Raw genomic sequence first — 27,663 nt, forward strand, 5'->3', positions numbered from 1 at the left:
ACGGACGCTCCAGGAGAAAATATCCAAGCCCAGGGCGGGCCAGCATAGCTGCAGGCTGCAGGGGTCCCGCCAGCTCGGCTCGGCCTCTTGGCCTCCACCAGAGCCTCCGAGGGCCGGCAGGCCCCACCGTCGAAGCGCGGCCTGCGCGCAGACTGAGTCGGCAGCAGCTTGCATCCTTTTCGCAGCACAAACCCGATCGTTCACACAGACATTTCCACCTTTTTTCTAAAAGCTTCCTGGCGATTCGTTCTGAACCCACCCAGCATTTCTAATTTAGGCATTTTGAGGACAGGTAAAATAAGCGAAAATGCCCTGTCAGAGATGGAGCTGGGAGCAAACCCCACAGCTCCCGGGTCAGTCAGGCAGAGCTGTACATTCCTGTTAACACATAGGCAGCACCCAAAAACAGAAAGGTCACCCACGTTTTCATGTTTCGGGTGTTTGATGCGTGCGTGTACTGGTTTCTCGCCACTGTGAAGCGCATTGCTGTCACCCCAGCGGGGGAGGCGGCGCAGCTGCCCCCGCTCAGGCCTTGGGGGGCCAGGGGCTGCCCGAGCCCCACGGGCAGAGGCAGCCCAGCATGGGGGGGCTCAGTGGCAACGACTTCGTGCCTGACTAAGCCATCAGTTTTTGAAGTTGCAGCTTTGCAGTGGGAGGCGCAGATCTGTGCTTGCTTTTAACCTACTTAAGCTCATCGTGCGTTTAAACCTCCGCCTTCCTCTCACGAGATGCCGAAGGTGCGCGCCCCCCCAGCCCCTCCGCCGCCGAGCGGGGCGGGCGGCCCGGCCCCGCGCTCCGTGTGCCAGGTAAATCCAGGTCAGGTTTTGCGCGCAGCCGGGCCCCTCCGCCGGTTGAGTCTCTCTCCCCGCTGCAGGCCGGAGCGCGGCCGGGAGAAGCGGGCGGGAGGGCGCGCGCCCTGGGGGGGGCCGTGCGGATCCTTGCACCAGGCACGCAGAGGCACTGGGCGCGCGGGCGGGCGCGCGGGCGGGCGCGCCGGGGCCCCAACGGTCGCCGCCCCGCCCTTCCCCTGCCCTCCAGAGAGCCATTGCGCGGCCCCCCCTGCCCGGGGTCCGACGGAAGCGGGGAGCACCCTGCGGGAGCTGGAAAGCAGGGACTATTTTCTCTGCCTGTGTCTGCTCCTAGGCTGCTTTAATGAGCAGCATTCCTAGGTTGAAGCCTGCTCTCCTCTCTGTGCCTATTAGCTGTTCCAGTTCCCTCCCTCCGCTGCTTGTTTCCGTTCTAATAAAGATCAGGGGAGAAACAGGCATTTAAGACCCTTTGCAAAGTGCCCAGGAGTTGATCGAGTTCGGTGTTTGAGCCCCCAACATTTGCAAAGAGAGATGTTTTACACTTATAACAGTATTGTTTCCCTGAGAAGTGCCAGGAGGTAGGGGGTGGGGGAATCTGCCTGCAATTGCTCCACATGCATCAATAGTTGTCAGAAAAATCAAACTGACGTCATCCTTGGGTAAGAAGATCTGTCTCTTTTGTTCTCATTCCCTCCCACCACTTCTCCCCCCCCCTTGAAAATCAGAAGCAAGAACATTTGCAAAAAATAAAAATAATAAGAATTCCTCTCTCCCACATTAATTGCAATGCAAAAGGAGATCTTCCATTAAAGATCCTGCTTGGGCTGTGCTAAATTTTAATGAATGCATGAAGCCTTTTGATCTCTGTGAGTCAGTTGGGTTCAGTTGTGCCGGAAGGTTAGTTGCATATCCTGGCTGATCTGAAATTTGATCAGCAGAGGGGGCAAAGAAAAAGAAAAGCATTTTAATGGGAATCAATAGAGGATCATAGGGTCCTGGAAGGAAATAGGTGTTGATTAAAAATGCTGTGTGTTTTTTTCTTTTTTTTCATGTACATGACTTGCTTAAAAATAAATACCAAAAGCAGGCCGGCAAAAGAGAGAGAGGGCAAGCTAAAAAAAAGCTTTCTCAATCACTCCGTGTGTTTGTGCTCCAGAGAGAGGCAGTCAGCAGACCAAGAGTTTGTGCAATGCTTCAAGCTACAGCACGCAAATTTAAAGCAGTAGGCTCCAAAGGACAACATGAATACTTACTGGGCTGTGTTTCTGGGTCTCAACTGTTTACTAGGACCTTATTAAAAAAACCCAAAACGCTCACCCCCCTTCCTCTTTCCCTCCCTGCCGCTAAACGAAGGGGATTTGTGATACCTGACATGAAGGGACAAACCCTCTTTTTTGTTGCGGTCACAGGTTTTTACAGATAAACTTTTAAGCATGGATATGCACATTTTCACTATTTAGAAAGTGCCGTGGAGGCTTCTATATACATTGCCTGACTTTGTGTGAGAACGAAGGAATTACAACTGTGTTTGAAGAGTTTTTTTTTTCATTCAGAAGGAGGTGAGTCAACTTCCTACCCAAAGACTTGAGTCACCCACCCTGCATATTACAGTAAAAACTGGCTTCTCTTCCATTCCTGTGCTCCTGTCCACATGCACGTGCACAAATCCTGATGGTGGTTGAGCTCTAGGGAGAAAACCTGCCACCCCGATGGGGCAGTGCTGCTGGCAGAAGTATGCCAGGCAGTGCAGGCATACTGACGGGGATCATAGCAAGAGGCCACCATTGGACCCAAATGGGAAATTTTCCTGTCAGTTAAAGATTCTTGTTAGGTTATCATTTCTTCAGCTGTCACCTTCTTGCTTGGCTCTCCCTAGCTGCTGCTAAGGATGTTTCCAGTGTAATTCAGAATTGTTGCTGTTAACTGTGTTACAGGAGTGTCTACAAGTCCAATATTGGAGCAGGAACTGTGGGGCCAGCTTCATGCAGATCCTCCTCAGCACACAGCCTTTAAAAAGAGAGGACAGAGTGGGAAGAAAACCAGACAGCACAGATGATTTGTTTAAGGCCACAGAATTCTCCTGAATCCTAGGCAAGTGTGGACCATGTTGTCTCACAAGGTGTCATTTGAACATCTCTATCAGTAGGTGACTTGCAGTGGCAGTGATCAATACCGTCTTGAATAAAAATGCAGAAACAGTTTTTCTGTACTTATTTACAAAAATAATAATTTATTTGAACAAATTTAAACAAAATATTTTGGGCACATCTTTTGGGTGTTCCAGGCGATAAAAGCTCTTCTTAATTTCCCTCCATTTTAGTTAAGTATTTATTTACTCCACTGTGAGATCTGGTCACTATAAGATCACCTTTTGTCCAGACGAATGATGGTGAACCGTTGGTACTAGAGCCAAGTTTGGCATTGACAGATACTTGGGCTGGTACCAATGAGGTTGTATAATGTGCTTTTGCATCTGGCAGCAGACACTGAAAAGGTTCACAACGCTGCCTAAGTGGCTGACTTTATTTTATTTGGATTCTTATCTCTCTAAGTGTTTAGCCACATATTAGTTAATATTTACTTCGGTGGTCTTTGGAGAAAACTGGTGGAAAGACAGTGTTAGATAACGTGACAAGTTGAGGATGACTTTCATAATAGGAAGAGGCTTTTTCTTTTAGATACAATTCTTTTATTTTAAAATGATGATGACAACAATAATAAAACCTCTTGTCTCTGCAAGACAAACTGCAATAGAATATGGGATATAGTGAGCTGCCGTTGTCACTTACTACCTTACAAACACATGGAGACAATAGAAGGTCAAGTATCTAAAACTTTTAAACTCTTCTAGGTTTGTGCTCATGAAAGATACCCGATTAATAGCCTAGGAGAATGAAGGACTTCTTTCATCCTCAGAAAAGTTACAATCACTGGATCTTTCCCACACCTTACCTTACTCTTCATTGCCTCAAACTATTTTTGGGATAAACCACAATTACAACTGGAACTTGTGTAGACTTGTGTACTTGCATTTATTGGCAGAGTTAAGTTGTTAGTACTAAGAGTCTATGGAGTCCTAAGAGGCTGCAGAGGCCGAGCTGTCTGCTGAGAATGCTTAGAAAGTTGTGAATTATTCAGTTTTTATGTGGATATTTGTGAAATACCACTGACACATTTCATATATGCCAACAAACAGTCATCAGATTACCTGCTTCCATTCTGGCCTAGATTTGATGTATAAATGAATGACTCTCAAGCCCTTAAAAATGCCCTGGGCAATCCTGTCCTATTATCTCCACCATTGTTTTCCATCCAGATACCACTGAGATGAGCACAATCAGTGGAGAAAATGAAAATGAAATTGCCTACCAAGAGCTGACCATATGGGGCAGCTGGTTGTTGCTTCCCAGCTCCCTGCCTGGTGTCTCTTCGCTTGCTCAGACAATGTGATACTGAGTGGTAGTTTGTCCATGTCACTCCTTCCAAATCTGTTTTCATGCTGCAGCTGAGCAAATTTCCTCAGTTCTTAAATTCTCTAAGAATGTTTTCTCTTTTCCCTTTGGTTTCCTTGTGCGTCTGCAGGCTACATCTCTTTGTTTTGTTTTGTTTTTTTCTTTTTCTGCTCCTTTGAATATGAACAGTGGGCCTAGAAATAAGGAAAGGAGGCCAAGAGGAAAATGTGTCTCTCTGAGACTTGCCAGATATCCAAGTTGCATGTGGAGAGACTGAGTTTCAGCTCATGTGTCTGGCTTGGACAACAGTGTAGACCGTTAAACATCCTGTTGCTTGTCTCACACCAGGCAGACAGCACGGCTCTTCATGCTGACACCTGGAAAGGCTGGAGGAGCTGGAGGAGCCGGAGTTACTGCTGTATTGAGCTGAGATAGATCTGGTAGGTTATTTTTTCTGTTTGTACACTGGGATGCATTTTATCTTACATGTTAAAAATGAGGACATTAGGACTAGAGGAGAGGTGGCTGCAATCAAAGACTGTCACCAGACAGAGGAGTGCACTGCAGGTTTCCTCCTGGCAGCTTATCCCACTGGAGTTTCTGGCCCTTGGGTTTCCATGGGGTTCTGCAGCAGTGATGTGTGGTAAGTTATTATTATTATTTATTAGTTGTGTGGCAGTTCACAGGGCCCAGTAAAAATTGGATCCCACCATGCTTGGCACTGTGTAAACTATGGTACTGTGTCCTGCCACCCAAAGAATTCACAATCCAGATAGACAAGACAGGCAAGGACAAGAGACAGAGGCATACAAAAAACATAAACCACGCGGTGAGTTACAGACTGTGTTCTTTGACAGTTCCAGCAAAGAGTACAGTGTAAAATGCCAGTGCAATTAGATAAAAACACTCTCCTCCAGGCAGATTAACAAAAAATTAACAAAAAAAAATCTTAGATGTGTCTGCCACAGTACCTTAAAACATTTAGCTCTGCTTCATTATTCTCAGTCATTGTTCTTAGATCATGTAGCACACAGATTGTGTAATACATCTGACTATTCTGGGACACCTAGGTTAATACATTATGCACAATGGGGTGAAGTAGGAGCTCTGCACCAGCTTTAACTGAGAACGCTTTACTTCTATTGGTTTGTGTCCTGACTTTTATTAATCTTTGAGAGCCTGAGGACATATATACATTCATTTGTCTGACAGTTTTGAAAATGCCAGCGTTCTAAAGGTTAATTACATTTTTTTTACGTATTTGTTTGGTCTGTAATTTATTTTTTACAATAGGAATATATTTACAGCACTCCCATACAAACACCACCTCATTCTACTGACTTTACTGGTATGAGATAGGTAGAAGAATGTGCTTCCATGCAAAAAACTGAAGTAAAAACAGTATTATGCTAATAGTGCTCTCTGTGACATAATAGTGGTACAGTTACAGGGAGCTTGTGCAGTGGTTAGGCACCTCTCTGCCCAAAATACCGAAGCTTGTAGCTGTTGAGAGACAGAAGAGCAATTCCAGATTCTGTGCTGCAAGTGCTTTCCTTTTCCAGAGGCTGGCTACATCCATGCGTGTAGAGCTTTTGATTGGATCTGCTGTTTTGCCTATGGCAATCTTTACCGCAAACATCCTTTGTCTGTACATCATTTGAGCATCTATACATGGTAAGATTGCCACCTTTTATTACAGTAAAAACAGGAGCTTTCTTCTCAATAAGCTTTCCTCCTTCCTTAGCTCTCCAACCACCCCCAGGGGAAGTGAGAAGGACAGAAGAACTTTGAAAAACCTTTCACCTCTTTGTTTTCCTTAGAAGAATATGGGAACAGTCTTTGTTTGTAAAGACCAAGGTAGACATTCATAAAAGGAGACTTATCTGGGTGGCATAAAAATGGGAAACTTGGTAAAGTTTGTACATGTAAATACACACGAGCACAGTGAGCATTGTATTGATAAGGTAACATTTTTCTACAAAGGGGAAATTCTATCTACCTTTTTAACGTACATGCTGGTTTCAGTCTTTTTTTCCCCTGTTACTTTTAATGGCCAGATCTTGGCACATTACAATGCACTTCAGCATTAAAAGCTTCCTTTTTCACTATGAATAGACTTTGACTGTAACCAAGCAAGATTTGTGTATTACACGTAAACAAATAAAGATTTTTAACTATGGAAAATGTGAAATAGAAAAGGTGACAGGCATGAATAAGCAAATACATAACTTAATCACATTTTTCTTAAAATAGACAAAATAACTTTACACTAAAGAATCACGTCACTAAAGAAGCATGTCTGCTAAAAGAAGTATTTTTTGTGTGAAAGCAGGTCATGCATTTATTTGTCACTGAGTACATAGTCAAGATGCTTTCAGTCAGTTAGCTTTTACTATACAATTATACTTTGGACGAGGACTGAAGCATGTGTGATGTGCATTCACTTGAAAAACACCACCGTATTTATGAACATAGTAATAGAAGAGGAAACCCACTAATAGCGTTATATATCAGGACAGCTACAAAATCAGAGAATTTAAAAATAGAAATGACCTCTTAGGTCATGTAGTTCACTTTCCTGCAAGTGCACAATTGTTCACTACAGTTTTGCTTTACCCTCTCAAGTTTTAAATGACTTGCTTGATGGGACTTCTCGTGTTTCCATTTGAAAATTACCTGCTAGGCTGAATCATGTGGCTTCTGGGAAACTATCTCATATTTTGTCCAAATTTTGTTCTTCCTTAGTTTCATCCCGTTACATTTAGCTGTACCACTGTACACATTACCATCTAAGAAATTCCTCTCCATTCTCTCTGTTCATTTTTCAAATATTTGTAGACATTTATCATTGTGCCCTTGTCACCTAGATTAACAAGTCAATCCCCCTACTTGTCTAATCAATTTTGTTACTCTTCTCTGAAGTCCTTTCCACTATGCTGGCATCATTCTGTTATGGAGCAGTCTACAAGTGGGTGCGATATTCAACAGAAGTCCTCCCAGATTCATAGGTGACCATTTTCCTGTTCTGGCACTATTCTTTTGCTTACGCAGCCCAAAATTGCACTGGTCTTTGATATATCTCCTCGCAAACTCATATTCAGTTTGTTGTTCACTGTCACTGTAGGTATCTTTCTGCGCAGATGCTTTCCAGGTTTTGCATTCTCACGGACTATCCATATTTCTGATTATTTTTCCTCAGTGTAATAGTCTACATTTTTCCAAGTTGAATCTCATTTTATTGCTTGCCTACATATCTAACCTTGTTAGTTTCCATTTGTGTTATTGCTATCCTCTCTGACGTTTGCAAGCCTCCTGGTTTATTGTCATTTGTGAATTTCATTAATGTGCTGTTTACCTCCTTTTCCAGATCATTAACTGAGATATTAAATAAGAACAGACCAAAAACATAACCCTGCAGCAACCTAGCTCGATACATAACCTCCCATCATTACCTGCTACTTACAGTCTTTCAACCACCTTTCCCATCCAGATCACAGGACTCATCTTAAGTCCATTTCAATTAGATTTTTGTAAGAGACTCATTTCAGTTTTTAAGGTGTTTTATCGGTTTTGCCTCCAAGACCATTTCTCCTTTTCCAGCATTGCGCAGATGGGATTGATGCTCCTTCCCTGTATTTCCATATGTGGCAACAATGAATTAGGGAATGATTTGGATAGGCAAATGGTTGCTTTTGGCTGGTTAACCTGGAATTTTCTCCAGTCTTCATTTTTGTTTTTTTGTATGCACTTTAAAGTTGTCATGATTTTCCTTCCCTTGTATCCTGATGGGCAAGACTTTGTTGCTTCTTCCAAGCCCATATGTGCAAACACTTCTCTTATTTCCCTTATGTACTTTGGTTATTTTTTAAGCTCTTTCTTATATGATGATGCCCTCCTCTTTTCTCTGCAGAACTCAAATAACTTTGAGCATTACAGATTGGTTTTACCTCCTTTTCTTGTTTTTAGCTGTGGACTGTGTATATGTACCTTGAGAATCCTTTCATTTTTCTTTTCCGAGTTTTATTTTCCTGATGAAAAATCCCACATTACAGCATGTTCTCCAGACTACCTCTAGCATCACTTTCTCTTCCTCTTCCCTTGAAGCAACATGACTGAAAGCCTGCAGGAGTGGGAAGAGACTCACTGACTTCAATGGGCTTGGGTCAGGTCCTTAAGCCTCTCATCTCCTTGTGCAATATAAACCCCAGGGAGAGAGAAGCCCCTCAAGACTATTTTTGAGGGGCTTCGTGTGTCTGCTCTATCACGCAGGGTTTTCTGTGGCAGCCATGTTCCCAATTGCTGCTCTATATTTCACCAGAGAAGCTGGCTGAAATAAATGTGTGTTGTCAATGGCATTTTGAAGAAGCAGCCTTTTACTATTATTTAAGGACTAGTATCAAAAGTGTGCAGTACTAAGAATGTTTGCAAAGGCATCTGGCATAGGAATGCCATTGTGATTTTAGCACATATTGAGAGCCTGCAAAAAAACATTTTCTCAGCTCTAGTTACAGACCTTTTTGTCAGATAAATGATGGAGAAAGAAATGCTGCAGAGAAAAATGCTACCTGTAGGGACAAGCCACCCTAAAAACCTCAGCATCTCGTAAGGTTACTCCTAATTCCTTCCTCTATCAACCCAAATCTCTCACTGCTGCTAATTTGCCTTCCTTTTGTGTCCTTCCTCTTACTTTGCTTTTATTGCCATGCAGTATCCAGATACCTGAAGAAACCCCTCTGTGCAACTGGCTTCTGATGAACGTAGGTTGTGATTCCAGGAGTACATTTTGAATTAATAGGACAGTGACTGTGAGTCAACATCTAGGACCATGACTTGCTAGAAAAAGGAATTATATTTTGAAAAGATATTCTGGGGATATCAATGGAGTTAGGCATATAAAAATATCTTTGAGAAGCTTTTGAAGTAGTTAATTTTTTGTCCTGGAAGAGGCAAGATTTAGGTAGTCCTGTCTGCTTGAGAGATGGTGAATTTTCTGAATGTACCAATCTCTGTCTCTTTCATTAAAAGGAGAGGAGAATCTGTCTTTGACCTTTTATCTACTGATATTAAAAGATCAGTAATGGCACTGCACAGTTACAGTTTTGAGGGAAGGAAACTATGAAGTCTGGTAACATATTTATGGTGCTGATTGCTGATTTCTGTTCTTGTCTGTGTGTAAGATCCTGGTGTGATCTTAAAGAATGTATTTGCAGCAGTTTAGCCATCTGGAAACTAAAAATACTCCCTCCCTGTCTCTCTAGGACTCTGGGAGACTTAGAGCTAGTCAGGTTTTCTGACAAGGTGCTATGGAAATAAATAATATTGCCATGATTCTTACTGAAGGCTTTTGAACACTGTTTATCTTTCATAATTCTGTCTGTAGCACCTGATTAAAAAGCTGCTGCGTGTCCACTGCTTGTATTGCGTTCAGCTGGACCTAACTGGTTCAGCACTGGTCTGACTTAGGCCAAGGCAGGGAAAAGGCATCCAAAATTGTTTTTGTGCCATGCTGTCCCATGGGCATATACTGTGCAACACAGCCTTTTTTCATCTTTTTTTAAGATAATAACAGTAATAACTATAAACCATAAATGTGAATTATGGTCCTATTAAATGGTTTTTATAAAATGTTTTGGTTTCTTTCATTAGCCAAAAAATCTATATTTTGCGTGAGATATGGAGCAGTGTTAGATGCCAATGTGGGAGCAGAGTGAGGCAGGAAAGGGTGAAAGTGATAGCTTGGTCAGTTGGGGCTAAATTTCTACTAATCTTCAAAGCAAGATATAACTCAGGATTTTTTCTTCTGTTTCTCTCCAAACTAAGGCAATTGTGTTTCCATCCTTGGCTGTGTCAGCAGTGATAGCCCTTTTTCCCAACATTGATTGTTGACTTCCCCTGACACCATATCACAGCCCATTAGTGCTGAAAACTGACAAGCCCAGCTGCAACAGCAAAATGGCAAGTTTAAAAGAAAATATACAAGGGACAGGCACAGAACACTATTAGTATAAAAAAATTGTTGTTTTTTGTCTTACCTCTGTAAAGGTCAGGAATGCAAACATTTTTTCTCCTGCTAACAACAACTTGTGTATTTTTTGAACTACCAAAGCCATTCTCTGTTTTTCTTTTCTTTCCTTTTTAAATTCAGGCTGTGATGTGGGTTTTACAAAGGCAATCGTGTTGAGATATATTAAAATATAATCTCCTTTAGGAGGTTTGCAGGAAATATTCTAATGTTTTGCTTATAAATGTATATATATAATTTTTAAGTCAAAGACATTTCAGATAAATTAGTGGCTCAGCATTTCCCAGATTCCGAGGTCCCAACTTCAAGTCTTGGTGGTGTTTGTTGAGTGGGATTTCTTTTTTTTTTTTCCTTTTTCCTATGGAGTTCTATGGTGGGTGTTGGAAGGTACAGTAATAGTAATGGCAGGCGTTCCTTCTGATTGTACAGATGATTGTCCGGGGGAGGAAAGTGACAGCCTCCATAGTTCCAGTGCCTTGTACTTAGCAAGGTATAGGGCAAGCAACTTGTCAAAATCTTCGTGCCAAGGTCCCTGTTTGATATTACTCTGAGGGCTGCATGCGTGTTTTGCTCTGTCAAAGCCCAAGGGACACTGCAATCCAACAAATACAGCCCAAGAGCTGTCCAGGCACCACAGTTTGTTACAAATGCTTGTGTAGCAACAACAGCAGTGGGAAACTGGTGAAGAGCATTATGGGGAAAAAAAAAAAAAGATTGAATATCAAAATAAGTAAAAAAGGGATCCAAAGTATATTTGGAATGCTGTAGCGAGCAGTAAGGATACAAAACCCCCAGGTTAACAAAAGTAGTGAGTTTGTTTTTGAACAAGAGGGATCATTTATACTTGGTTTTGCAGATTGATAGCTATGGAAACAAAGGGCATTCACCTCAAGTTGTCTATTTATACAACTCTGTCATCACAAACATAAATGAATTCCTTAAAACTCTTATCTATATATTATTTGTTTGGCAGTAGCTGCTAGAGCTACCATTGTGCTAGAATGTTGCAAAGGAATGGATGGTGCCCCAAGGTGCTTACAGCTGAAACTGACTCAGCAGATGAAGGAAATGTTATTCTCATTGCAATTTTATGGTTGGGAAGCTGAGACTCACGGACCAAGTGACTTATGCAAGGTTGGACTGTGCACCTTTCTTGGAGAACGACTGCCATGTGCTGAGGCATGAATTTGCAGAGTGATGTTCTGAGCATTTCTTAAGATGCTTTTTGTGTGAAGTAGCTCTGAAGTGCAGTGTGTGGACAGAGAGTGCCCACATTGGTAAATACAGTTAGGGCAGAGCAGCTACAGCTGTCAGCTGACATCCTGTTTTCTCACATGGTATCTTTCTCATTTATTCAAGCCCTAAGTCAGTGACTGAGGATGAGTCGAGCTCTGTCCTCTTTTATTCATTACTGGAGAACTAGTCTGCCTCCTAGGCTTCCTTGTTTTTCCTTTCTCTTCTGCTTACTTGACCAAACTAAGAACTTTCTGAAGTACTCAGGCACATTTTTGATATTTCTTTTTAATGCATTGGGATTCAGGCCTAGTTTAGCTTCACATAGTAGGCACAGTCTAATTGTGGCTCAGATTCCAGAGAGATTCTCCACAGGGTTTGTTTTTCATCAGGTATGAAATGTAATACAGTATAGGCTTATGCAGCATATGAAGCTATAGCCATGAAAAATCTTAGCTTTATTGTGGCAGTCTTACTCCAGTCTTCTGCAAATAGTCAAATTTTCAGAAACATTGAAGTATTCAAAAACCTGATTTACTACTTACTTACTTCAGCTTCACACTGGCACGACCCCTGGCTGAAGCCCTGGCTGAAGCCAGGAGGGCAGTGGTGAATCAGGCTTCACGTGTCTGCAGAGTAGCTCCCTCTCGCAACAGAGAGAGCATACTGAGATCTTCAGATAGTTAACAAAGAGGAAAGTAGATTAAGGCATAATTATACTAAGGCCGAAGGCATAATTACACTAAGACTAGCTTAGCACTTAGTTGCTTAATGCTTCTAGCTAGTCCAGCTGTCTAGATCTAAGTACAGAGCTTGCTGGTAGTTTTTCCCTTATGAAGAGCTAAGTTTACATCAAGGCTTTGGACACACATGATCTGATTTTTGAGATCTTGTATTAATACTCTGTTGTCATTTGTCAACTTTACAAAGTAAGTGTGGTATTAGTTGTAGGAAAGCATGGAAAGAAGTTCTCCACAATCAAAGTCAGGCAGTAAGGCATTTCTCTGATTTCTTCAGGGCTCAGTACTTTCACTGAAGTTGATTGTGTCTCAGTGAGCCAGTCCAAAAACAACCCTCCATGAGATTTCATCTGTCTGGTTAACCATCAGCTTAAACTGTGGTAAAGCTAACAATGAAAGCCAGACAAAGCCAGACAGAATGCAGAATGCTTGCTTGGGAACCAATGCCTATAGAAGAATATATGTCTACATTGTAGATGACAGTTGATTATATGTTGGGTCTTGACTATAATCAAGAATGACGCTTAGGACTGGATCTGTGGTAATGGCAGGGCATATGCAATTAGAAACAGGTAGATGCAGGTGGAATTTGACTTCTGTGGTGCCAGCCCCCTCTTCTTCTGGGCACCCATACTAAAAGCCTCTACCTGACATGCTGTTTGCCAGTTGTTCATATTCCTGAGCAGCCTCAGCTGCCATACTCCACTTCAACAAGTATTTAAAATCTCAATTATCTGAGCTGTTCTGTTCTTTGCACTCTTCTTGTGTCTTCTGAGATAACATGGGAGAGAGTAACAGTAAGTGCTCCATAATATTTCAGATATTGAAACTGGATATCAGGGAGGTTGTTGCTGGAAGTGTACTGTTTCTCATTTTAATCAGCCCTCTCAGTGCTAAAATAGACACTAAATGAGGAAACAAAACACGTATGTCTGTGAAAAGCATTTGGAACTTTGCTGTATTTGGGTTTTAAGGCTATTAAGGAGGGCTTCTACTTTAAAGAACACTTTAAAAGTGACTCTGTGTGTGCTGCAGCAAGAATTTACAAATCTTATTCCCAGGCAGCAGACATTACAGACTTAAAGTAAAGCAATATGATGTGATCATTTATTTCATTCAGACTCAATCCCTTCTCCCTCCAAATGAATAGTGGGTGTCCCTCACCCACTACATATGTCCTGGATTTTTTTCAGTACTGTGTGGGCAGATGGTCCATGTGTGACAGAACTTGGTATATCTTCTGCCTTTATGGGTGGAACTTTAGTGTAAAAAAAGAAAAAAAACCCTTCTATTCTTTTGGGGAATTTCCCTCCTCCAGAAATGATCTACCTGTCACTAAAGCCGGAAGTAATGGTACCACAAGGAAGGGAAAGTAGACTCCTAGAAGATTCTTGTGAAGCAGTTAACTTGCTGAATTCTTTGGTCAACTGGTAGAGCCTCTCAAAAACAGTTTGACTGTGATTTAGGCACTGAATTAAATGAGGAGATCTTTTAAAGGAGCTCAGCATATTGAACCTTATTGAAAATCTGTCTCATATTTTCGTGTCTGAACCTTGAGCTCTTTTGAGAATTTATCTCAGAATAACCTGAAGGCCAATAAGAGTTGGATTTTTAAGTCCTTTCATGGCTTTCAAAAATTTTGCTGTGAAAATCCCCACTCAGAAATGTCTTCTTTCCTGCCTAGGGGCCAAATTCTTTCTCCTAAAATCAGTGACATACAAATGTGTATTTGAGGTTATGTATGAAGGCATCTTATCTGTGAAGGAGAAAGGCAGCTTATAGGTGTGGTGGGGTGAGCAAACTGAGAATATCCCCTATGGTCTTAGAAAAGTTAAGTCATGTACTCCCTGCTCAGCATCAGTTGATGTAGGAGTGAGTAGAGTCATCTCCCATTTCTGTTGCTTTTGAGGTTAGCAGCCCCTTAGTAGTGCTAACACTCTTACTGAGTGTGCCGAACTGCCAGACAGCAACGTAATGGAGAGTGACCTGAAATGGCTTTAAAGCAGTTCAGGTGCAAGGAGTATTCTGGCTACGGCAACCTCGAGCTCAGTAATAGTTAACTTATTTTGCCAATCCATCTCCCATGTCTTGATAATACCCCGGAACATACCCACTCATTGTCCCCAGAGATCTTGGTTTCTTGTTTCCCTTCTCCTGCGAAGAGCCAAAATTTGGCCACTTTTGTGCAACACAGTTACTTTTGCAGCAGTTAGCCGTGAGTTAGTCTTATATCATGTTTGGGCAACTAAATGATTAGCCTGCTTTGGAAAATGCTGAGTCTGCAATGGCTCCCAATGAAGTGAAGAGAATTACGGACTACTCAGCGATCTGGAAAATGAGACCTTTTGCTTATTAAATATGGGGATGGGAACCGAATTCAGTTTTTGAAATTTGGGGCTGCATAGACTACAGCTTATATTAGAGTTCTATACATAGAAAGTTACTAAAGGGCTAATAAATGACTAGTAACTATTTCAATAAATGACTGATTGGTTGCTACAGTGTCCAACAAGTGTTTTTTTTAATTTTTGATAGTGCTTAAATCTATAATACACCCATTCATGTACTTTGAATGTACCTTTGACCTCTATAACATAAAAGTATTGTTCCTTTGTCAATTTTATATCTCTAGAACATCATGTGTGGCCATGATATATTTGTAGAAGGGATTCTTTGGTTTAAATGGCTGCTGACTGAAGTCAGCTGGAGCTGACTTCAGTCCAGCACAAGAATTTCAGTTTGAGGGCCCAAATAATGGGACACTGTAATCTTTTGGACAGCTTAACCAGCCGGAGAACGGAAGCAGGTTCTTTGAATAGCCTTTCTTTGTCCACTATCATGAAATCAAAAAGCAAATCTTTTGAAAAATGCTAGGCAATAATTCCCATGAGGCTTTCCTGAAGTCATCCATCATGGAGAAAATCCAGTTTTCCTTCTTTCTCCATTGTACTCCAAGAAGCCTTGTGACCAGTTAGGTCATTTTAGCTTTAAACATTAACTTGGCTAAGACATGTTAAATTAGAAGATGCTTTTCCAAATCTTGACCTTAGTCTTCCACTCATACCATAAGAATAATTATCCATATTTTTTGTTAAACACTTAATGAATTTGGAGTGAAAAGTATTTTGTTTATGATGTTACTGTGGAATAATAATAATTAGCAATGCTGTTGTAGCAGATTTTTTGTAACAGATCTAGGAGGCCCATGGCTTCCCATGAGACTATGTTACTCTATCGAAGTTCACTTCTGTGAATGTTTTTATGTTAACAAAACATCAGGCATAGTGTTTTGGGTAGGCTATATCCCAATTACACTGAACTATTAAAATGTTCATTCATTCATTTCCTGACTCCTTCCAAAATGTCCTACAAAGATATTTTGCCAGCCATGTTTACATAAATTTCCCATTGTGCTTTGCATTTTTATTAAATAAAGGTGGTGTTTGAAATAGCTTGTAAATTGACAGGATCCGAATTAGTGGGAAAACAAACTTTAAAGAGCCAGTGATGTCTCTTGGTAAGCTTTGAAAAACATTCTATTTAGAATCCATCATGCAGATATATCATTCATTTTTCTGATTTCCCCCTTTCTTCATTTGTTTTAATTAGGGAAATTTGTTTGAAAATTGGTTGTGAATTTCTTTAACATTTATTTGCTTTAACTATTTATTTTATATCTGCAATTTTAATTCTTGTTTTCTGGCATCACTGTGGAGATGACAAGTCACAGAAGTTACAATTTGGAAGACTAAATTGATTGCCATCATTCTTGTGTGGAAAGCGAATGAGAGCCTGAAGCCAGTGTTTATGGGTGTGTGTGGGTGCGGGTGTGTGTGTCACAAAATGGCCATTCTGCTAAAAACTTTACTGCAGATAACCAGGAGTTTCTGTTCATGGGGGATCATGCTTCATTGTCATCCTTACTCAGGATACAGATTTCTCTGGGGGTGAGGACTCCACTAATGTTTGCCTTTTGTTTTCTATATCATATCTGTTCTTTGTTTAAATAGTCACCTCTCTCTATATCAATTCACATACAAAACCTTTCATTCCGGTTTGGGGAGGGAGAGAAACATATTTTCTAAAATGTTTCGAGAGTTGTCAACTACTCTTTCAAAGCACCCCTGCTCTTTTCCAGCAGAAGATGGACCACAAGACAGAGAGCATTTGGGAAACTAATTTCCCTGAACACATTCAGAAAGTGAATGCGATACATCTGGACATTTCTGGGAAGAAAGTGGATAGACAGTGACTGCTGCCTTCACCTGTTTTCCTTTATACTCGAACTAATTTCCCGCGCCTTGCACAGCTTTTGCTGAAAGAGACCTGTTGGTCAAGTCAAAGTAGCTCCCCTCCAGCAAAGAAAGAAGCAGGTGGATTGCTCCTTTAGGAGCCCACGCTGGTAACACACCATAGCTGACCCTGTGGGGGGTTCTTGTGAAGAGACACAGGCTACTCTGTCCTCTTCCTAGGACTCGGCTTGTCATTTCTGTCAGTCTGTGACACATGCAGCAACTGCCAGTGGCCTGGGGGCCCTTGGATCCTCAGATTTTGTCTGAGCTCACCTCTCCTGCACACTGGCTTGCTGTGTTGCTGTCTTTCACCTATGATAGACTCTGACCTCTTTCAGTTCATCTTAAAAGACTGCTGCTGAACTTCAATGGCACTCAGGCAGAAGGGCTCATTCCCATTCATGCTGTTTGTGAATACCTGTTTTTCTCCCTTCGGATCACCTTTTCAAAACACATTTCGTATCAGTGGCTTGGGTTTTTTGTTCTTTTCCAGAAAACGCTGATTGTCTTCGATAGAAGCATTTTTATTTTTAATTTTTTTTACTACTTGTCCATATCGGGTATATTTGAATAATTGCTACAAATAAAATAAATAATAAAAAAGAAGCAGGGCTCTGCACAGTAGTTTTCTATCCCCTGAAGAGTAACATGGCTCTTTCTGACTCCACACAGGCAGACAGGCCTAATTCAGCTGTCTGTTGCATGGTATGTTTAAGTGGTTTGGTAAAACAGTGTTCCCTAAATGTTGACAGTTTAATGGATTTCATTAGTGCCTGCCTACTGGCTGAGGGCTCAGAACTGCCCCCACCAGGGTTAGCTCGAATGAGTTCAGAAAGGGTTGTGTGGAGGACCACCCTCATCTCTGAAAGAACTGCTCCAAGAGCTGCATCTAAAGCCCTAAGACAGGAATGGGCATCTTCTGTGCTCCTGCCTCCACAGCCCATTTTGAGTAAAGACTGGTGGATGCATTTGGTCATAGGTCCACTCACCTTTCTGTTGTTCTTTCAGGCAGAAATGCCCCCCAGGACTTCATCAAACACCTTCTGAGGATATTCTTCGATATTATCATGCAGCTGAACTGCCTCAGTTTGCTATCTTGGGGAGGTCTCTGCTATGTCAAAACGTGTTTATGCTTTGTCCTCTGTGCCTCTGAAACGTATAGCTGCACAGAATGTCTTAATCCTAATGACCCTCCAAATACAATTTTCATTAGCAAATAATCAGTGTGGTTTTGTTCCAGTCACTGTTCAGTAAGTAGAATAAGATATGAAAGATAGCCTCATCAAGGTAAATAATAGCTGAATGGAGTCTTTGTTTACACTCTGAGGTCAGAAGAAGCTTGACTTCTTTGTCTGGAGTATGTGTGGGGGGAACACATGTTTTGGAGGGAAAAGCATTAAAAGTAATGGTAAGAATTCTTAGAATGGAAAATTACTCCTTTCCTTGAACAAAAAAGAAACAAAAAAAATAAAAATAAAAAAGAAGGTCATAGAAAGCTGTGAGTTTAACTGAGAGCCTAGTTTACTCATCTCATTGTATATTAGACTGTTCCAAAGCCAAAGTCAAAAAGATGCTCCAAATCTAGCAGAGATAATATTTTGCTAGCAGACTGAAAAGCTAGAGAATGACAAATAATTATAAAAATCACTGCAGGCAAATGCTATAGTTAAAGCTGGATTCCAGCATCCATTCTGTGATGTCTAGTAATTTACTCAAAATTTTTTTTTCTGTGATGTCTAGTAATTTACTCAAAATTTTTTTTGACTGAAAATCTGCATATTTAGTCTCAGCCCAAAGATGAGAAGCACTGTGTGAGATACGTGTATCTGGATTAGGCACTAGTGATGGTGAAGCTGTGACATAAGAGAGGACAGTGCAGACTATCCCACTCTTAGGCTTTATGAGCATAAGGACTACAGTGTAGTTATGTCTCAAACCATTAGCAACTAGCCTCTCAGGTTTCTAGACCTGTCCCATGTCCAGCCCAGTTTGATGGTCCTCACATTCCTCAGAAAAGGAATTTTTAGGCAAAGTTCATTCTTGCATCTCTCTGCTCCCATCTGACTGCTGTGCTCTTGTGTAGAGGAAAGAAGGCACAGAAGAGAGGTATCAGGCTCTAGTCATGAAGTGTGCTCTTTTGCTGCTGGCTTAATCTCTCCTACAGCCTTCCTAGCCCCTTTACTGGTGAAGATGAGTCAGCCAGAACGGTGGTTGCTGATTCCCTAGCCAAGCTGACTAAAGAGCAGTTTAGGACCTGTTTTACTACTACCACCACACCTAGTGCACTTTTTTGCTCTTTGAATCATCTAATAGCAACTCTTTAAGGCATAGTTTTCTATTGAAGCCAGACAAGAGCAGGGAGATATATAAGCAGGTCTTTCATACTCCAGTAGAGGTCAGATACCTACCTACAGTAAAGGTGCTAATTCATTACAGCATGATAGATTATAACAGCTTATTTGGAGCCCCATTATATAAATCACTTAAATGTCATTTACATAACATTCCTATTAATTACCACAAAGACTGTAATGACTCTGAGCTGTTCCAGTTTATCTTGTAAATATGTATTTAAGCAATTCTGTAACAGGTAATATTTAATCAATAGACCATTAATCATGCCAAACCTTTGTGTAAAAAGTGAATTTGTACTGGTGGAATGTAATGGATTCTTTGGAGTATCATTTAACATATTACACCACCATATGGAACCTTTACAATGTCACTAATGATACACCATTAAAAGCCTTAGTGTGACCTGCTTGGGTGGTATGTCTATATATTGACACATGTAAGCATATTTTTCTTGAGGTAAAGAAGTCAAGAAGTTACTCAGCAGTGATTCCTTTGGACACTTGAAAGAAGCTGAAAAGGCTAGCTCCAAGGAGTTGCACCTGCCTTACTCTTTCTTGGCTGAAAAGGTACTGGGAAAAAAATACCTATGTAAAGTGATCATATGGTTACATAGTATCAACAGTTGTATCTGAGCATAATGCAGTAGAGTTTTGTAGCATCAGTCATGCAACAGCTCTAGAAGGTAGAGGAACATTACCATTATCCTTATCTTATAAGTGGGGAAAAAAAGGACAGACCACGCAGAACATGCAGGACATATGCATGCAGTACAAGGGTCAAGATCTCTCCCAACCTGCACTGTTTCTGTAAGTGGAAGACCATCCTTAGTTTACTTGAGTGTAGGCAGGTCATACTGCTGTTTTTGCAGGAACTTTAGATGTTATCTCAGGAGAATCATGTGTACCTTCAGGAGCCAGTGTCTGAGGGTTAGTATTTTGGTGGTCTTCAGCAAACACTTCAAAACACAAGTGCAGAAATGGGGATCATCGGCAGGGACTTATTTTTCTGCATACTTAATGCACAAGGCAAATAGAAAAGACAAAGGAGAAACCCAAAGAGCTTTAAAGAGCTCCAATAAAAGTCATAAGAGTTTTGCTTCCCTCACACAATGCAGAAGACTAGTAATGTCATCAGAAAGCAGGGAACCGAGAAGGAAATCCTACTTACTTCACCTGTACCAGCAGCCCAACTATGTTAAACAGACTGCTTCTGAGAGAGAGGTGAGCAGGATGTTTCTGCAGAACTGAGTTATCAAGTATTGTAGCTGTGCCACTGAAAATCCACTTGATGTACTGCGTGCATGCTTGCCAAACTGTCCTGGGAAGCTGGCTTTAAGCTGTAGCTGAAGTCACAGGTAGAAATTAAGAGAGAAATCTTGCTCACATGGATAGGTCTGCTGGCATCAGGAAGGACTAATGTATGAATAAGGTAAGCAGGGTTGGTTCCCAGACTAGGAATGTAATTCTAGGATCTGTTTGTCCTACATCAGGAGTACGAGTGCTGTACAGTTTGTAGTAATAGCAGTGCCTGCTCAGAAAGGATTTATGACTGAAATAGTAAGAAAAGTCTCAGGCCAGGACCGTAACGTAATGGCAAAGATTTATAGGAAGTCTGTACATCACTGGCCCTGGCCAACTCCACAGGTCTCGCTTTCATAAGCATTAAATTAACTTACTTTTTTAAAAAAGCTTTTATTAATGGTTCCTTTGGAGCTTTTGCAATCTGTTATCTAATCCAGGCTTTTATTAAGTTTTAAAAAACATCGTCTTGCAATAATGGTTCTCCTGTGTAATAAGTAATCAATGTATGCTAATCATTTGCCAAATATAATTGTTTCAGAAAATACTGAAAAAGGTAGAAATTAGGTAACTGCCAAAAAAGAATGAAAAAAAGAAAAATAAAAAAGCTTCTTTAATTCCTTAGTGAGTAGATATTGATATCTGTAAAAGATTAACCAGTTTTATATTTTTGCCAGTTAGTACAGAAATTTTATGAACTGGCATGAATATTCAACTCAAATGATTTTTTCACAGCTAAGTTATAAACCTGTGGAAAACATGAGAGGCTAACGCAACCCTGAATGTAGCAGTGAAGCTAAGTGCTGCTGTATAAAGTAATCTATTAAAAGGTTATCTTTCATATAAGATTGTTTTCCCTAAGCACCTAAGCATATTAACAACATCTGAATTGAACTTGTAATTTTACAAACCTCAGAAATGATACAAAAATTGCCTTCTTTGTCCAGCCTGATAAAAACATTTCAGTCACTTTGTGATCTTATTTTACCTATGCACCTTAAAGCTTGTAAAAGCAAAAAGGAAGAATCAATCACCCATCAGAGAATTGCTCATAAGTGAACTTTGGCTGTCTCTAGCAGCATTAATTTTGCTCTCTGTGAACCGCACTTGACACTCTTGTAAGATCTGGAGAATTTTCCCCATCTCTGACTGGTCTACATGGCTATTTGCTACTGATTCACACTTTGAAGATGATGCACTGTGAAGAAAAGAAATAGTTCATTTAGTCTCTGAAGAACAGCTTTACACCTAAATCCTGCAGCTTGTCAGAAAAGACTACTGTTTGCCTGTTTAATTAGTGCCAGTGAAATTAGTAGCATGCTTGCATGACTGCAAATTGCAGGATTGGTACAGCAGCAAAGTGGGAAGCTTACTGTTTTAGCCACAGCATCTTCATATTTATACTCTAGCTCCCTTTTATCTGCTTGCGTACCATGCTAATGAACCAAACAACACTGCTGCTGTCATCTTTCTATACACGCCATAAATATACTGTGTGTAATACAGTGAGAAATGTCTATAGCTTACTTTTGGCATGATCCATAGTTTCTGGACCAGGCACCAACACCAGCAGAATATAATTTCTGAAGATACAGACCAATCCAGTTGAAACAGAGTGGCGTGAACAGTACTGATATTTTGCAGACAATGATAATAATACCTTTAAAGCTGCTACACCTCTTCACCTTGTTAGACTGCTGATTTTGCTATCTTATTCAGAAAAAAGTACCTTTAATTTTAAGCCCTAGTAGAAATTCAGTTTGAAAATTTTCAGCTGGCTCCATCTGGCAATTAGGTTTAGGAAGGGACATTTTTATCAGTCTCCAATCTTCTGGGGCTGCTGGTTATTTGGTGGAGAGCATTTGAGCTAATGGAGCTCACTTGAATTCCCCTTAGGAATTAGATTCTTTCCTGACTAAGGACCATAGGATCAGTTATCAGCTATTCTGCTGAGTAAACTGAATACCAGTGGAGCTTTTTAGCTTTTCCCCTGTGAAACTCATGGCTCTTAGAAAGGTTTCTGATGATGCTGGTCATTTTTATTGTGATAATACTCCTAAATGCCCGGGTAAAGCTGAGGGTGGTACTAATACACACCATATGATATTTACATAATCCCTACAGCAGTAGCATGGGGTCCCTGCCCTGAGTTCTTTATGGTGTCTGAGATACAAAGTTTTTAAGATGATTCTTTGCAGAACTCTATTTGTTGGATTCAGATTCTAAAATGATTTTGTTTTCAAATCTTAATTTTCACAATGAAACATCAATTATAAATATACATGCTATTAGGGCATTTTATCATATTTAAAAGGACTTCCCAACATCTTCATGGGAGATTTTATTAAATGAAAATATTAATTTCATACTTCGGGAAGGGGAAAGGCTGTACAGTTTGGTTCTAGCTGTAGCAAGCTTATGAAAAACTTGTATAGAACTTAATGGAAAAATCCTGCAGATTTTAAAGCAAACACAACTCTGTGGGATGATTCAAAGCCAGATGAGAAGAAACTAGTGTAATTTTACATCTCTGTACTTTAGGAGCAATTTCTTAAAAGCTCGATATTTTCTTAACTGTGAAACTTTCATGTGTTCAGTCAAAGAAATCCATTATAATACTTTCAGATTTAACGCTTGCCAGATCAAGGTTGGAAGGAAGTGTGATGGGGAGGTAGAAGCGAATAGGGCATCTGTGGTAATCCTGTAGTCTTCTGTTAAGTCGCACACAAGAAGGACAACCTTGCACGAAGCTTTTCACGGGTGAAGAATATAGCCCCTGAACTCTCTTCACTCCTGCAGGTTAGATGTAAGAAACATCTTTCTAACATTAATGGAGGGCAGTGGATGTGGTGTATTCTCTGTCATTAGAAGTGTTTAAGTCGAGCATTGCTTTCCTCAAACCACAGCTATTTAAGCAGGAATGGATGCAGGCTGAAATTTTGTGGTCTCTACTATATGGTAGGCCAAACAGGTCCTTTTTGTTTTTAATGACACAGGAAAATCTTGGAAATCCAATAGGATACTGTCAGCATGTATGCTTTCATTTCTTAGGAGGCTATATGAATTGTATAGAATTATGTGCTTACTTACAAACAATGAAAGCATTAGGCCCATATTCCACTGTGCTGGTACAATGGAGGAATTAATTTAAAGATAAGTCTGGTAAGTAAGCTGAAAGAGACTAGGGAGCACCTACCCTTTCAGACAGGGTAGGGAAGTTGCTAATTGCTCTAAACTAACTTCACTGAAGTGCAGAGCAAGAGAACAGTTAACACAAAAATGTATTAGTTGCTTTTGTTGCAATATAAAAGACTGTGGCAAGGGATTAGGTTTTTCTGTTCAGCAAAGGAATGGGCTTACTTTCTCTCACACTCCACACTTCCCCTTTTGCTATAGTTCAAGAATCTCAAGATACTCAAAACAATGTGGCAGGATCAGTAGCATGGTTTGACAACACACCAAGTGGCACAGTGCTGCCCTGCAGAATAGTTTCCTGACGCCCTTTAAAGATTACAGTTTAAGAGCACACTGTATGCTGAGAACATTTTTATGGGAACATTCAGGAAAACAAACATAGATGGCTGCAACTGTTTCCCCCACACACCTCTAGTGGGTAATTGGCACTTGTATTAAGTCACATAATTTTGGGGGATAATACTGTGTTATCAGGTCAGGCAACTTTTCTTTATGAAGGTTCACCTGGTAAGCACCACGTGGTGACAGATGTGCTGTGTTACTCCACATTACTTGGGAGTAGTGCCAATCAAAGCACTGTCTGATTTGTGTATCAGGTAATCAGTCACACCCAGACTATCTAGAAGTGGTGCTTGCCTGGGCCAGTCTTTTGTGAAGACAGCTGGGAAGTATGCCATATTGAATGTGTTCATTTGAAATGGCAGATAGAAGTGGCTAGAAAAGTTCAGCTGCATTTTAAGTGCAAGATGGTACTTCTGGTACTTACAGAAAAAAATGGAATGCCCCAAGGAAGCTCGGAGACAAAACTGTTAAGCATGAGGAGCAGCAGTCACAACGCAGCGGTTGGCTTTCAGCTGAGGCGGGGAAGGAATGCGGGCTGGTTCCCACAACATCTCACAGCTTTGGGAATCTCTTCCGTTCCAAGTCTGCTGCGCTGTGCTGCCTCTGAGGGCACAGGCGGATGTTTGCTTGAGAAACAGCTGTGGTGGTTTAACAAGTTACTGCTTGATCAGCTATTTGTTACTGCTGCTGTCTGCCGAGGTGCAGTAACTGAATACTGGGCTCTTCCAGCCTGTTACAGTGCAGAGAACAGGCTTGCTTAGACTATGTTCAGGTATGGAGAGTTACCACATCTGAGCTGTGGGGGCAGTGCGAAACAGTTAAGGGGCAGTGACTTTTTAAGCAGAGATGGCTGTCTCCCAAACGAATGTCTGCCTGTGCCATAAAAGACACTCACCACCATTAAACATCGGGCTGTCAGCAATAATTACAGAACATGTTCATGCTGTTTAAAAAAGCAAAAACTACAGGGAGGAAGAGAAGTGACAGGAAAATTCAAATGTGAAGAAACTAAATAACTCCACTTGGAAAAATGAAGTGTTGCTTATGTGACTAGAGAGTGTTGTTCCAGAAAAATTCAATTTAGGAGCAAATTTTGCCAGTGGGTCTTTCATCTAGAAAGTGAGAATGATGAAGAGAAAAACTTGTTCGGCCCTTTTCCTGTGTACCTTTCTCTTTCTGGGAGTTGAGAGGCAATCTACACTGCTGTTTTGTAATTCTGATAGTTTAATGTAAATGAATTATTATATTGGGGGTATATAAACTCACCAGTTCAGCTTATGTATGCAATATTACAAGGTACCTCTGTACCTGGGTGGCTAAACAGTCTGAAGTCCATCATTGTAACTATCTTCTAGTCACTAAGGGAACACCTTCTGTAGAAGAGTCAAACTTTAGACAATGTGTGGATTTTTAACTAGTTATTATAAATAATGTCTCCAAGTGCTCCCAGTCAAAGAAGCGGAAGAAAGAATGTGGGTTCTCAATAGGTTTATGCTACGTGTTTGCTTTCACGGCAAAATCAGCTTCAGGTTTCCTCATCCTGGTCATTCTTTTCTCTCTGTGCGGCTGTTTACATAGATGGAAAGGCATGATTATAAAACTGTAGGCAATTGCAGTAGACACAGGAGGAGGGGTCATGCTACAAACAGTTATTATTTAAGTTAATAGATTTGAAACTGGCTCTGGCCCTTCAAGGAAAGCTTCCTCTTGATGCTCTACAGTATTCTAGTTCAGATAATAGTAAAAAGGAATTCCATAGATAGAGGTAAAATGTTATGGAAGGGCTATTTGTATCCCTCAGTTAACTGGCTTAAGTAGAAGCACTTCTGGAGCCTTGAATTCTTGTATTTCTCTCTGCCCTCTGGGGAGCCATTTGGAGCTCTTGCCATGCTTGGGACTGCCTGTGACCTTGTTTCTTGCCCAGTGCCTTTGTGTTTGGTACCTCTGTCAAGGGCTGACATGTTCAAACTGGTTTCTTACACATTCGGATGAGCTTCAAGGAGGCGGCAGGTCTTCACTTCTGGCCGCACTGTGCCAGGTGCAGGCAGCCAGATACCCCTTGACTCACTGTTTGTACTGAACATACCTGGCAAAGGGCACCCATGCATTGGCAGGGGTGACAATGCAAGCAGGCCTGTTACATAAGCTCCTCCCATCAAACCTTATGTGGGTACCCACCTATACCTGCTAGCACCCTGCAGTCTCCTAGGACTCCCTTGCAAATGCTTTTAGACTGTCTCAGAACAGCCCTCAGCTTCCCCTATACTCAGCAGTGAGGATTTATTCCCTACTCCTTGCTGCTGCCTGAGCAGGATGCCTTGACTGGGAACTTCAACTGAAGGTTTTGTGCAGATTATCTAGAAACTGGTAAATTAGTTCATTAACCCATTTACAAAATCGATATATAACACAGGGAGCTGAGCAAAACTTGGCAGCTCTGTCTATATCCCCTTTGCACCTGGGGGACTACTGACTGAAAAATTGAGCCCCTTCACTCTGCCTTTGGCAGTATGCTGTAGGCATGGGCCCTCACCAAGATCCACAGAACAAGCCATGCTTGCTAACTCTGCGCTAGCTATTTTTTGTGCATAGGATGTCCAGCTGCAGGAAGATTTTTCTTTAATAGTACTCAAGATTCACATAAAATAGGTTGATCATCCCTAGTCTTCAGTGGCACAGGTCCCACAAGAGGCCAGCCACAGACAAACTGAGGACTACTTATGGTCAGTCCTCTTGGTAGTTGCAGCCATGATGTAGAGATAAATCCGTTATTAATTCTCAAGCATTTCAGCTGCTTTCATTTGTATTAACCATAGGATTAAAAAAATACATCACAGGAGAATGTTTGTTTCACAAATACTGTCATCATTTTCTTGTGCAGAACGTCTAGTTGAAAAAGCACAGGCCTCTATTTAGTGCTTGGTCAGCTTCTCTTGATATTATGCACTGACATTAAAGGATATCGCTTTCCTGCTGTCTTCAGCTAGAGTTAGGGCTGTTTAAACAGTTTTCTCTGGCATTGTTGTAGTCATATGTGTTTCCACATGCAACAAGGTTAAAAGATGCAGTGTCCTTCCTGATTCAGAGCTTCACCCATGTGTTTGAAAGCAGTGGTGGGGGGCAGTGAGTGGAAAAGGAAGAGATGAGTACACAACAAGAAGCTAAAACCAAAAGACTAGCCTGTGCTGCATGTTCCCACATCTTGGCAACTGTGAGTCACACACGTAAAACACATTTGTGCTCTGGTTGTGTGACTTGTCCCTAGAATGCTTCAAACTTTTTATAGCTGCTCCCACTTGCTGCAGTGTCACCTGCTGGTGAGATCAAAGTACTCAATAGCATGCTCCCCCGCTCTAAGCTAAACGAAGTCACCCAAGCCCTTGGAAACTCCTGCAGATGTTTCCTCTCTGAAGACAAAAGGATATTTTTCTCCCCTCCCTTCCTCCTTCACACCAAAGAACAAATGCTATGCCTCACTGAGTTTGTACCACCGCAGATTAATTGGCAGTAATGCAAATGTTCATGGCTGTGTGGGGGATGTTGCTGAGAGCGTAATGGTTGTCTTATTTGCTTGCATGTGGTTACTCCACTTCAGCTGTGTAATTCATTGCTTTATAAAGTGCTTTACAATGCACGTACAGGAAGCTAATCATGTGCTGTAGCAGACAATACAGCAGAGATTCAGAGAGTTACAGCAGGTTTCCTAAGGCTCATGACCTGAAGTCTCTAGTCCTTTTTTTCAGAAAAAATTCTCCTCAAGTAAGTGTCTATTTTCCCACTTGGAACAAACTGCTAGAACCATCAGAATGTCTGGAGCTCTTCTGCAGGGTCTCTGTGGGTTTCCCTTTCATTCCTGTTCAGTCTAATTCCCGTTCTCTTCACTCCCACCCTGATTTTCTCTCCCTCTTTTGAGGCATCTTATTGG

General features: G+C 41.2%; 1 long non-coding RNA gene across 9 annotated transcripts in view; it reads left to right on the forward strand.

Annotated features, from left to right (window-relative positions):
* The first annotated feature begins 628 nt into the window (after positions 1–628).
* The window catches only part of LOC112996633 (uncharacterized), a 120,659-nt gene continuing 93,624 nt past the window's right edge, over positions 629–27,663 (forward strand). For 5 of the 9 annotated variants that reach the window (XR_010388407.1, XR_010388401.1, XR_010388400.1 and 2 more), the window contains exons 1-4: positions 629–806; positions 2,744–2,904; positions 4,614–4,701; positions 5,824–5,935. This is a non-coding gene — a long non-coding RNA (uncharacterized LOC112996633). Of the gene's footprint in view, positions 817–859; positions 1,469–2,269; positions 2,369–2,743; positions 2,905–4,613; positions 4,702–5,823; positions 5,936–17,556; positions 19,310–27,663 lie in introns of those variants that run through there. The other 4 variants (XR_010388404.1, XR_010388405.1, XR_010388399.1 and 1 more) reach the window with 4 other exon arrangements.

This window comes from Dromaius novaehollandiae, chromosome 3, assembly GCF_036370855.1.
Source record: "Dromaius novaehollandiae isolate bDroNov1 chromosome 3, bDroNov1.hap1, whole genome shotgun sequence".
In the NCBI taxonomy this organism is placed as follows: domain Eukaryota; kingdom Metazoa; phylum Chordata; class Aves; order Casuariiformes; family Dromaiidae; genus Dromaius; species Dromaius novaehollandiae.